Here is a 9651-nt window from a genome sequence, read left to right on the forward strand (position 1 = left end):
TTTGTTGTTTTTTTTTTTTACACTACCTTGTGATAATACTGACTGGAAAAGAAGGTGTCTGGCAATAACAACTACAGTAACAGTGGTTATAGTAGTGACAACATGACCTTCCTTATGCTCTTCAAGACTTTTTCCTTGCTTATGGCAGAAGGCAGAGCTGAAGTTGCTGGGAGACCTGGGGAAAAAAAAAAAACACCAAAGCCCATGTACAAAACTAGATTCTGCCTTCCCTCCCTGGAAGGTCAGACCCCTGAAGCAGCTGTCAGCTTTGCCTTGCATCTCCCAGAGTCCTCCCATCCGCACAGACAGCTTCCAGGCTGCTTACCGCTAGTCTCACCAGCAGAGCTGCAAACCTAAGTGCTTGCAGGCGCGTGGGAGAGCCTGTGCCAGATCCATCTGAACCTCTTCATGATGTAAAGAAAGTGGGAGAGGCAAGGCATCACGACAGCTTCCCAGGATGTTCTTATGAAAAATATAACCTATGTAGCCTGGGTTCATAAATCCTTTACTCTCGGGATTTGTGCTCCTAAATCTTCAAGGTACTTCTGACAATATTTCTTTTAATATGAATTTATTCCTTTTGGAATACTTACTGAAACGTTAATAAATCCTAGAGTCAGTAGTCTTACACCAATCCGACCTTCTCTGTTAAGATTAGGAAGGAGTGCCGCTGGCATAGGTTGAATTGAAGGGGATTTCCTTTTGTTTTGCAATGTGCACGCAGACAAGCAGGCACCAGGCTACAAGTGAGTAACTTTCCCACTAATCCTCCAAGGCGTGTGACAATATGACCCTGAGCTTTTACAACTAAGAACAGTATGGTATGTAAATATTATGAACATATATGGTAAGTGCTCTACTGGATGAATAACATGGAAAATGATTCCCGAGAATGCCTAGCTGACCCTAAAGCTACACAGATTATTCTTTTTTTGTCCGCAGCATTCATCTCTGTTCAAAACCGTGATGATATATTAGATGCAAGTTCACTGGAGCAGGAATTATGTCTTGTTTTCTCTATTTCTCAATTAAGCATCCATTTTGGATATAAATAATCAAGATGAGAAATAAAAAAAAAATACTGCTTTGTATTTGCACTACATTCTTTCCAGAGAGAAATAATCATATGTTCAAATGAAAACATTTTAACTGCTAGCTGGAAATCAGGATGTCACTGTGACACGTTAAATGATTCCAAAGTACATGACTTGCTCTCTAAAGATAAGCACTTAAAAATTTAAGAAAATCTGTTACTATTCCTTCAAAGATGTAATGGCACCTGTTAAATATATTAATCTATTAGAGGGGAAAAAGGAATAAAGAAAATATAGTTTTAAGCCTGTGAATAGAAATTTAACAACACAATAGAAAGTTGCCTTTTTATAATGAATATATACTATGCTGAAATCTTATCAGTGGCACCAAAACAATGCAATACTGAGGTTTATTTAAACACAAGCAAATGGGATAAAGCAGAAGAGAAGAATGCAGTTGAGATTTACTGATTTCATAATGAAAACCAAAAGTTATGAATACCCTTTCAATAGCACTCCCAAACGTTGCAAGGGTCGTATATTGTCTACTTATTTAATAACCAACATACTTCTGTGTCTTGCAGCTACTGATATGCCCTGCCTTTGGAAGTTTCCATCTCTTAACACGTATAAGTAACAGCAGATTCTTCCTGTTCTCACTGTGTATTTTCCTGATTTGCAATTCAGTTTTCACTATTGATAGAGACTTGGAACATACAACCCACAGAGAATTCCCAAGAGTGAAGATTTACCCATGGAATTATACCAAGAATAAATTAGAACGTGGACTTCAGAGGCACCACTCACAGGGGTATGAAGTACTGGCTCCTGTCCACTGTTTCCGTACTTAGGTTATTTCCATTTAGTTTAACTCGATTAGATTCCAGCACTCGGTAAACTTGATCAATATTTTTTTGAAGAATATGTTTACATATCAGTTACATTTTTCACATCCTTGCTCAACCTCTGGAAAAAGCTCTAATAGAAAGGGAACTTGCAGTTTCACCTGTAAAAAAAAAAAAGCAACAATCAAATTTCCACTATAATTTGGGATCAAGCATTAGGTGCTGGAAGAATATGTTGCAATTATTCAGGTGACTTGTTAACTGAAGTGTAAGGATACTAACTGAGGCAAGATTATTTCCTGCAGTATCACTGTGAACACACATTCTCCCAGTGTGATAGAGTGTTTATGATTGATACTGGCTGTTAGGTCCAGACTGGGAGCAACCTGTTCTCAAATCCTTCCCCTACCTAATGCTCCTTGCTTAACATCCTGTTAATTCCTGGTAACCCTGCTATTCTTCCAAGGATCTTAAAAAACAAAAACAAAAACACAACAACAACAAAAAAAACACACCACTTTCTTCATCATGCCATTGCTTGATCATCACTTTGTTCTTGTGAAAACATCCAAATATTAAGAAAAGATGAAGAAAAAAGAAGAAAAAGAAGGGAAAAGAGAAAGAAAGGAGACAAAAAAAAAAAGTGTAAGTAGCAAGGAACATCTCCTGCATCCACTCACTGAAGAATGCAGAATTCAATTTTCAAAACAGGAAATCAACTTGTATTTCATACAGACTAGCATTTTCTATTACAGAAAAGAAGTAATAAACAGAAGTGTTCTCTCATGGTCTCAGATTGCTGACTGTGTTTTAGAGCAATTGAGAGTTTGTTAGGAGTTTGCCCTTGCAAACAACTATGTCCTTAGGGGAAAGAGTCCTATGGAAAGGTTTTCCTTTTAAGGTCTGACCAAATCCCATTGAGGCCAATGGAAAAAAAACTCCTGTTGACTCTGAGTTCAGGCCCATATAGAAATCAGTCTGATGACAACTAATTATTTAACTCCTGACTGAAAATTAGAATTAATGAACTGATAAAAATAACATGCAAGTAATTCTGCAAAATTATTTCAGGGTATATTTCACTATGCTGTTGCTAGGCTCTTGCCACCTCTTGTTCACAGATATTCAGGCTAAGTTACAGCTTAGACATGACAGTGTTTGAAAATATTTGAAGTTCAAAAGTTTTTGGACAAGTGATCAATCATCTGGAAATCCATTATACAGTAGCTGTCACCGTTTCCGTCTTTTGTTTAATCAGCCACTCAAGTGGAAGCCTCAACTAGGTCCCAGATTTGTTTAAAGCTAAGGTTATAAATTACCTTATACACAGAAGAAATATTTCTGGACACTAAATAATCAATTATATAGCTTTCAAAAACCCCAGAGGATAAAATTTGAGTGCCAGTACTACTTTTTTTTTTTCCACTAAAGCTTTAGCATAAGCAGTCAAATATAAAGTTATACAAATCATACAGAAAGTTGAACATTACGTTAACAAGATGAGAAGAGCTAGAAGAATTGTTACCCTCAGAGCTACAAGATTTATCAGAAAGTAGCTGATTTTAGCCAAGATATTTTTACACCACAAAGATATAATGTTGTTACAGAACTTGTAATAGTGCAATGCTATAAAGCTACTTTTTTCTGTGTAATTTGTGTGAATGCAAAACATCGGGCTATTATGTGCTGCCATTGAAGTAGCTTAAAGGCTCAGACATCCCTGTAAATTATCAAGTGGAAATTCAAAAGAGAGAAAGAGGAAGGAAGAATCACAGGCATGAAGTTGCTTACCTAGGATCCATGCAGAGATAGCACCACACTCATCTACACTGTTGTAGGATACTGAAACTATAGTAGGAATGGTAGGATGGACAATGTAATGTGTCCATCCCTTTGCTGCCAACTAAGAGACTTATGCAAATGATCTGAATTTTGTTAATATACTGACCAGGGACTGTAACTAGCAGGTAAACGCTACTTGTCCTGCTCTTCTAAGATGGATTTGGCAACTACCAGTTCATAAGCACACAGGACAGCAATGAGCAGTAATATCTTTAGGGGGTCACATCCAAATCCAGCAAGGCTCATGAATCAGAGTTTGAACCCCGGTTTTGTGAGATACATACAGTTTTAAATATAAAATTCATGCCAAATAAAATCAGCTTTACACTGAGTAACTGCTGGAGCAGGAAAAACTCTAGGGCGTAAAGAGTACCTTAGTTACGCACAAAATTTGAAGTAGATTGTTTCATATCACAATACTTGCTGAGACAGAAGAAATGAAGATGAATTTCATTCTTCACTTGGAGATCAGGAAGGAATTTCACCTTCAGCTCTCTCCTTAAGAACTACACATGGGTGGGTTTGTTGTTTCTCACATTATCCAGATGCAGCACACATTAAAGATGACTAGCAGAAGAATACTCAGCTTAATCCAATGCTGTTCTAACCCAGAAAGGTAGATTTTGCATTCCAGCTTCCCAGACATTGCTTTTTGTTGCACAATAATCATAATAGTCACTTACCAGATCTCTTCCCCTCCCTACTAATTAGTTAACATTCTGTATTTATCCCTGAGTAATCCAAGGCTGCAATTTCCACCCTACCTGTTAGTCAGACACCTTGTGGTAGACCACATTCTTCTGTCTTTGTGCCTTATGGGGCATGGAGCAAATCAGACAAGGAGGAGCAAGCAGTAGAAGGGTGCACTCAAATAACAGAATTCCTTGTTCTTTCTTCAGCTCCATGCAATAGGTGTACACATGTACAAAGATAATTCCTGGTGAAAATGAATATTCGTCTGTGGGAGTCAGAACTGAATCAGGATTGACACTGATTTCAATTGCAGATGCTGGCACAGAGTAAAATTATTTTTTAAACACAGAAGCATTCCCTGGTAAAGTATTTAAAGTTGCATTTTCAGGCTAGAAGGAAAAAGTGATGAAAAGTTCTTAAAACTGAAGAAACAAAATCCTTGATATTGATCCAAAGCCCTGCAAAACAAGATCCCATATGGTAATGCCAAATCTTAGGAGAATACAGGGGGGATAAAATGGGTACATTTTCCTTCATTTTTTCTCTTTTACCCCTTTGTTTTTTAAAATTGCATGTAATATGTCACAGGAGGGTCCCTGCCAAAGACATGTTTTCACCATCATTCACAAACAACACACATTCCCTACTTCATTCATTGTGGCTCTGTAGAGAAAGGGGCATATGGTAGGCAGCAGAAGGCCCCAGATAAGTACCAGGCAGTGCAGCACAAAGGTGTTAGTTGAACTTCTGAAAGCATCATACACATATTTTCAGATGAGATCAGGTGTTCTTTTACTGTTGTAAAGGTTCTCTGTGCTTGAGATAGTCCTTCTACTACTGTTGCTTAACATTAAACAATACTGAATGATACATAGTAAGCAAAACATAAGTATTGCTATCCAGTTTCAAAATATCTTTGTTTTCTTAGTGCATGGGAGCAACCTTGTTGTCCTTGACCAGATCATGTTTCATAATGTGCATAAAGCATCTACGATCTTCAGTAATTCTCCTCTGTCCTAGTGAAATCTAGCCAAGGAACAATAGTTGTTTGTACTGTTAAGAATCTAAAGGCAGTAAGTGAGAAAGAGTCCCTGTTTCCCTATGCAGGCTCTGTAGACTAAATGAGGCTACTCAAGAAGCCTGTTGTCTGAATAAACCCTCAGAAATACTCCCTGTGTTTCCGATCTACTGCCACAGACCACCCTTCACAGGTTTTACAAGCAAGAGTTGCTTTGGCAATGAGTTCAGTCCTTTCTCATCCATAACCAAGTAGCTTTATGTCTGTAGGTAGAGTCATTTGTTACTCATCTGTGGAAGAGTTTTTACAGTGGGGCTTGAAATACCTGTTAACATTCATCCTGGAAATTCAGGTCCTAAAATAAAAAGGGACCATAAAACACACTGTCAGCATATGTTACGCATAAAGGAAGCGTTTCAAAGATGCACTGCAAATTCAAGTAATATATGCAAAAATTGCAGACAATTGTTGTGTACTTTTTACCCTATGTTAGCTGGCAATCTGTTTACGGTCATGTTCCAGTTGACACAATATAAGGTGATATATTTCAGTCCTAATATAAAGCTCAGTCGTAATTCAGTCCTTAGTACTATATGATATAATTCATTTTATTGCTACACATTTCTCTAAGAACTGTATGTATTTAGACCAATGGAAGAGAAAACTTCAAAGCATCTTTTTATGAATCCTCAAATAATAAACAACATCGTATCCATTAATCGTATCCATTACCTGCTACAAGGTGCAAATATTTCACACAGTTTTGGGAGAAATTTACATTCCATTTATAGCATTCAGTAGTAGCTGGAAAAGTAGTGATCAGTAGTTAAATCGCTACTCATTACTACTCAATTATTAATTACTACTCCAGCCTTCTAATTGCTTCAATTCTAGATGAAGAGTAAAGGACATTGAGTACAGACAAAGGCAGCAACTGCCAAGTTAGTCTAGACTATGAAGAATCAAGCTCGCTTACAGTATTACTGTGCTCTTTATATCTGTTGTATATTCCATGGAAACAACGAGGATGCATTACTTTCAGAGTGACCTACATAGATCTTCCAAACTTTTCTCTGCCATCTGTTTTAGTCCTGCTTTTTACCTCAGTGAGCAACAAAATGCCATTACTTCTTTAAAAGCTCTGCAGTTCCTAGTGAATAGCTCAAATCAATTCATCCCACACACATCACCACAGATGTCATGTTTGAGTGCCTTGACTCAAACAAAGAAGGTATTCTCTTAAAGTGATAAATTACATGAGGGAGCCATATTTAGCTGATAAAGGAAAGAAGAGTGTTTCCATGGTAGGCAGTAGTTGCATGGTTTTGGACTATTTTTTTTTTTCCTCTATAATCTTTTATTTTGTCTAGTAGGTCAAGGGTTAGCTAACTATGGAAATGTGTTCAATAGATAGAGAAGCTTTCCTATGACCACCTAAAGCATTAAGCATGGGAAGCAAATTCCTAGGTACCTTCCCTATTGTAATGTTCTTTTTCTTTTTTTTTTGGCTACGCATTGTGCATTATATAATAAATCATGGGAATGCAATATTATTTTACTAAAAAAAAAAAGAATTAAAAATGAATTAACACTTCATCTTCTAGTTTTGATTTGCAAGTAAATCATTTCAATTATGAATGAAATAAAAACCTAAACTTGCAGGGTTATTTAAATATATTCCTAGATTATAAAGCCATTTAGGAGCAGACTCCTCTCTGACACTGAATAGGGTTATAGTTTATATATAATTATAGTGAGCCATTAAAAATAACAGCTAATTTGTAACATATACAAATACAGGTAAAACACATTAATTTAAGAGCATTAGTTTTACCATGTATCTTGAAGTATAGTGTACGTATATTCATTTAACATAACTTGAGTTTTTAGAAAAGTCAATTTCCGCTTAATGTACATCTGAAGCAAAATAGAAAAGAGGAGCTTCGTTGGAAGCATTCTGATCACTATCAATGCTACAGATAACAGGAGCTATGGAGACTTCATAAATATTTCTTCATGGCAAGGATAAAAGTTAGTGGCTCTCTGGCCTCTGTAAATGGAACCACCTGGTATTTATGCTGATCAACACTGTAGTTTAGTTTTAACCATGGTATTAAAAACATGGTGAGAGGTACCAGCTTGTTTGTTTATTTTTCCCCTTCTTGCCCTCTACATCACAGCACCATGTAGCCTCCAGTCACACTTTGTTACTTGAGGCAACATTGTATACCACTCCACATTATTCTTCTGTCTTGGAAAAATGCCCTTAAAGATGACCTAAAGACCCAAGTATCTGCTGCAGATATATAAAGCATCTTTTTACTCAGGAAAGGAAGGAGAAGGACTCAGATTTGAGCAGGTTCCAATTATTCTGTTTGTTGAGGTGATGAGCAATTTCATCTGCCAGTTCAGTTGTGCGATTCCAACAAATCTAGAAGACTGCTAATTGGATTTTGAAGATCACAGAAAATCAAAGACAGGGTTCTCCAAAGTAATAGCCTCGAAAGCAAGCAGTCAGAACTAACTGTCAGAATTAGAAGGAATAGGAAATTGTGAGATACTGGTTTACAGGAGGCATGAGAAAGTCTGGTATTCCTGAAATTAAATGATAAAAAAAAATCTGCTGTCTGTGGAAGAAAATAAAAAAAGCAGTTTTCTTTCCCATCAGACAGCATAGAAACAGCATTGACTTCAGTGTCATAATATGATTATAACTCCAAGAAGGGAACACCAGGTCACAGATCATGCCATTCAAAAGTAAGAGTAACTCTATTTGCTGATGTCAGCAATTCTCACAAAATGACTAAAATAGCCCATTACTTAAGTGTTCAGCTGCTTGGATGATCTGGGATGGCTTTTTTTCTTTTTGGATGGAAGTCAGTTAGGGAGAATTGTGTTGGCTATTGTAAGCGTAGCCTGTACTCTGTCTCAATGTTTGACCCTACATTCTTTCTTTTATGTGAGATGGAATTCATTTTCCTTGGGCTATGATAAAATGAGAACACCATGGAAGTTTGTATCATTGGCAGAGGTTAAGGGTGGGCTGGAGTGGATGACCTAATTGGGCTTCTACATCTCTATGTTCTTGCATGCTGCAAAGTTCTGTGATGAGCTGTTGCTTTAATTTTACAGGACCTTAGTGGCCAGCTTGTAAAATCTGGCTATGAGAAACATAATATAACTTATTACATTGCTATGTCTGAGTTTGTTATTTGTTTGCTTAGAAAATAACATCCTCAGCATATAAGTCAGAAAAAATAAAGGTAGTCTTCTTCAACACCTTGAAAATGACCCTATACAGATGAACCTCTGTGACTTCACAGAGGCTTTTCCATGTATTTATCCATGCTGATAGGCTGATGGCCTAAGGGTGTGACAGAGTGGAGACAGGAGGTCCTTGTGAGCTTAGGAAAAAAATGCAATCTGTTTTTGGGTGGGATTTTTAAAATATGAAATAATTATTTCATAATAACTTTCTTTTAATCGTTTGGATTTCACAAACGATTTGCACTAGGGAAACTTAGCTCTATAGTTTTCACATAACAAAAAGAAGCTGATTTAGAAGAATAAACTTAGGAAAAACCCTCATCAGTAGTTTCAATTTCACTTGGGTCTTATCAAGTCCCTAAAATAACTAGTGGTTCTTTCAGGCTCTGGAGAATTTCTTTGTAAGTAGTAGAGCAGCTACGGAAAAGGCACATTCTCTTTATTTGCTGCAAATTACTCAGTTTTGAAGTAGGACTGTTACTATAAGGAAATTCTTGCACTTCTATCACTACAAAAAGAAAGAAGCATTCTAGAGAATTGAGGAAATTATAGGGGGAAATACACATAAATAATAAAATTCTCTCCTGCTCACCTCTCAAATTGAACCTGCCAAACAATGACCTTGTTTGTATCCCAATACATGGAGTGTGATAAATTGCTCAGAAGATCAAACTAATTAAGTAGCTGTTTTTCTTAAGAATGTCTTCTGAAAATGAAAAATTAAGTTGTGTTTAGCACTCAGCACCTACACACCAAAGTACATAGCTCAGATGAGCTAATCTTTAAAAGTGGAGTAGAAATGAGCTAATGTTTTTAGGGAATTGTTAGCATGATATGGCAAGAGATCAGTAACAACTTAAAAAAGAAAACCCTCACCCTAAACTACTCAGCTGTGAGCAATAAAGAAGCACCAAATCGCAGAACATGTTAACTGTTGTTTTTTTTTTTGTTT

At 36.7% G+C, this 9651-nt stretch overlaps 1 long non-coding RNA gene across 6 annotated transcripts in view; it reads right to left on the reverse strand.

The window, feature by feature from the left end:
• LOC109365888 overlaps positions 1–9651 on the reverse strand; it is a 14574-nt gene that overhangs the window by 2055 nt on the left and 2868 nt on the right. Inside the window, exons 3-7 of one of the 6 annotated variants that reach the window (XR_002111712.2) lie at positions 9292–9405; positions 5758–5787; positions 4486–4658; positions 1842–2040; positions 27–175 (exon numbers count right to left, since the gene is read on the reverse strand). This is a non-coding gene — a long non-coding RNA (uncharacterized LOC109365888). The remainder of the gene's footprint in view (positions 1–26; positions 176–1841; positions 2041–4485; positions 4659–5757; positions 5788–9291; positions 9406–9651) is intronic. The other 5 variants (XR_002111715.2, XR_002111713.2, XR_002111717.2 and 2 more) reach the window with 5 other exon arrangements.

This window comes from Meleagris gallopavo, chromosome 2, assembly GCF_000146605.3.
Source record: "Meleagris gallopavo isolate NT-WF06-2002-E0010 breed Aviagen turkey brand Nicholas breeding stock chromosome 2, Turkey_5.1, whole genome shotgun sequence".
NCBI lineage: Eukaryota > Metazoa > Chordata > Aves > Galliformes > Phasianidae > Meleagris > Meleagris gallopavo.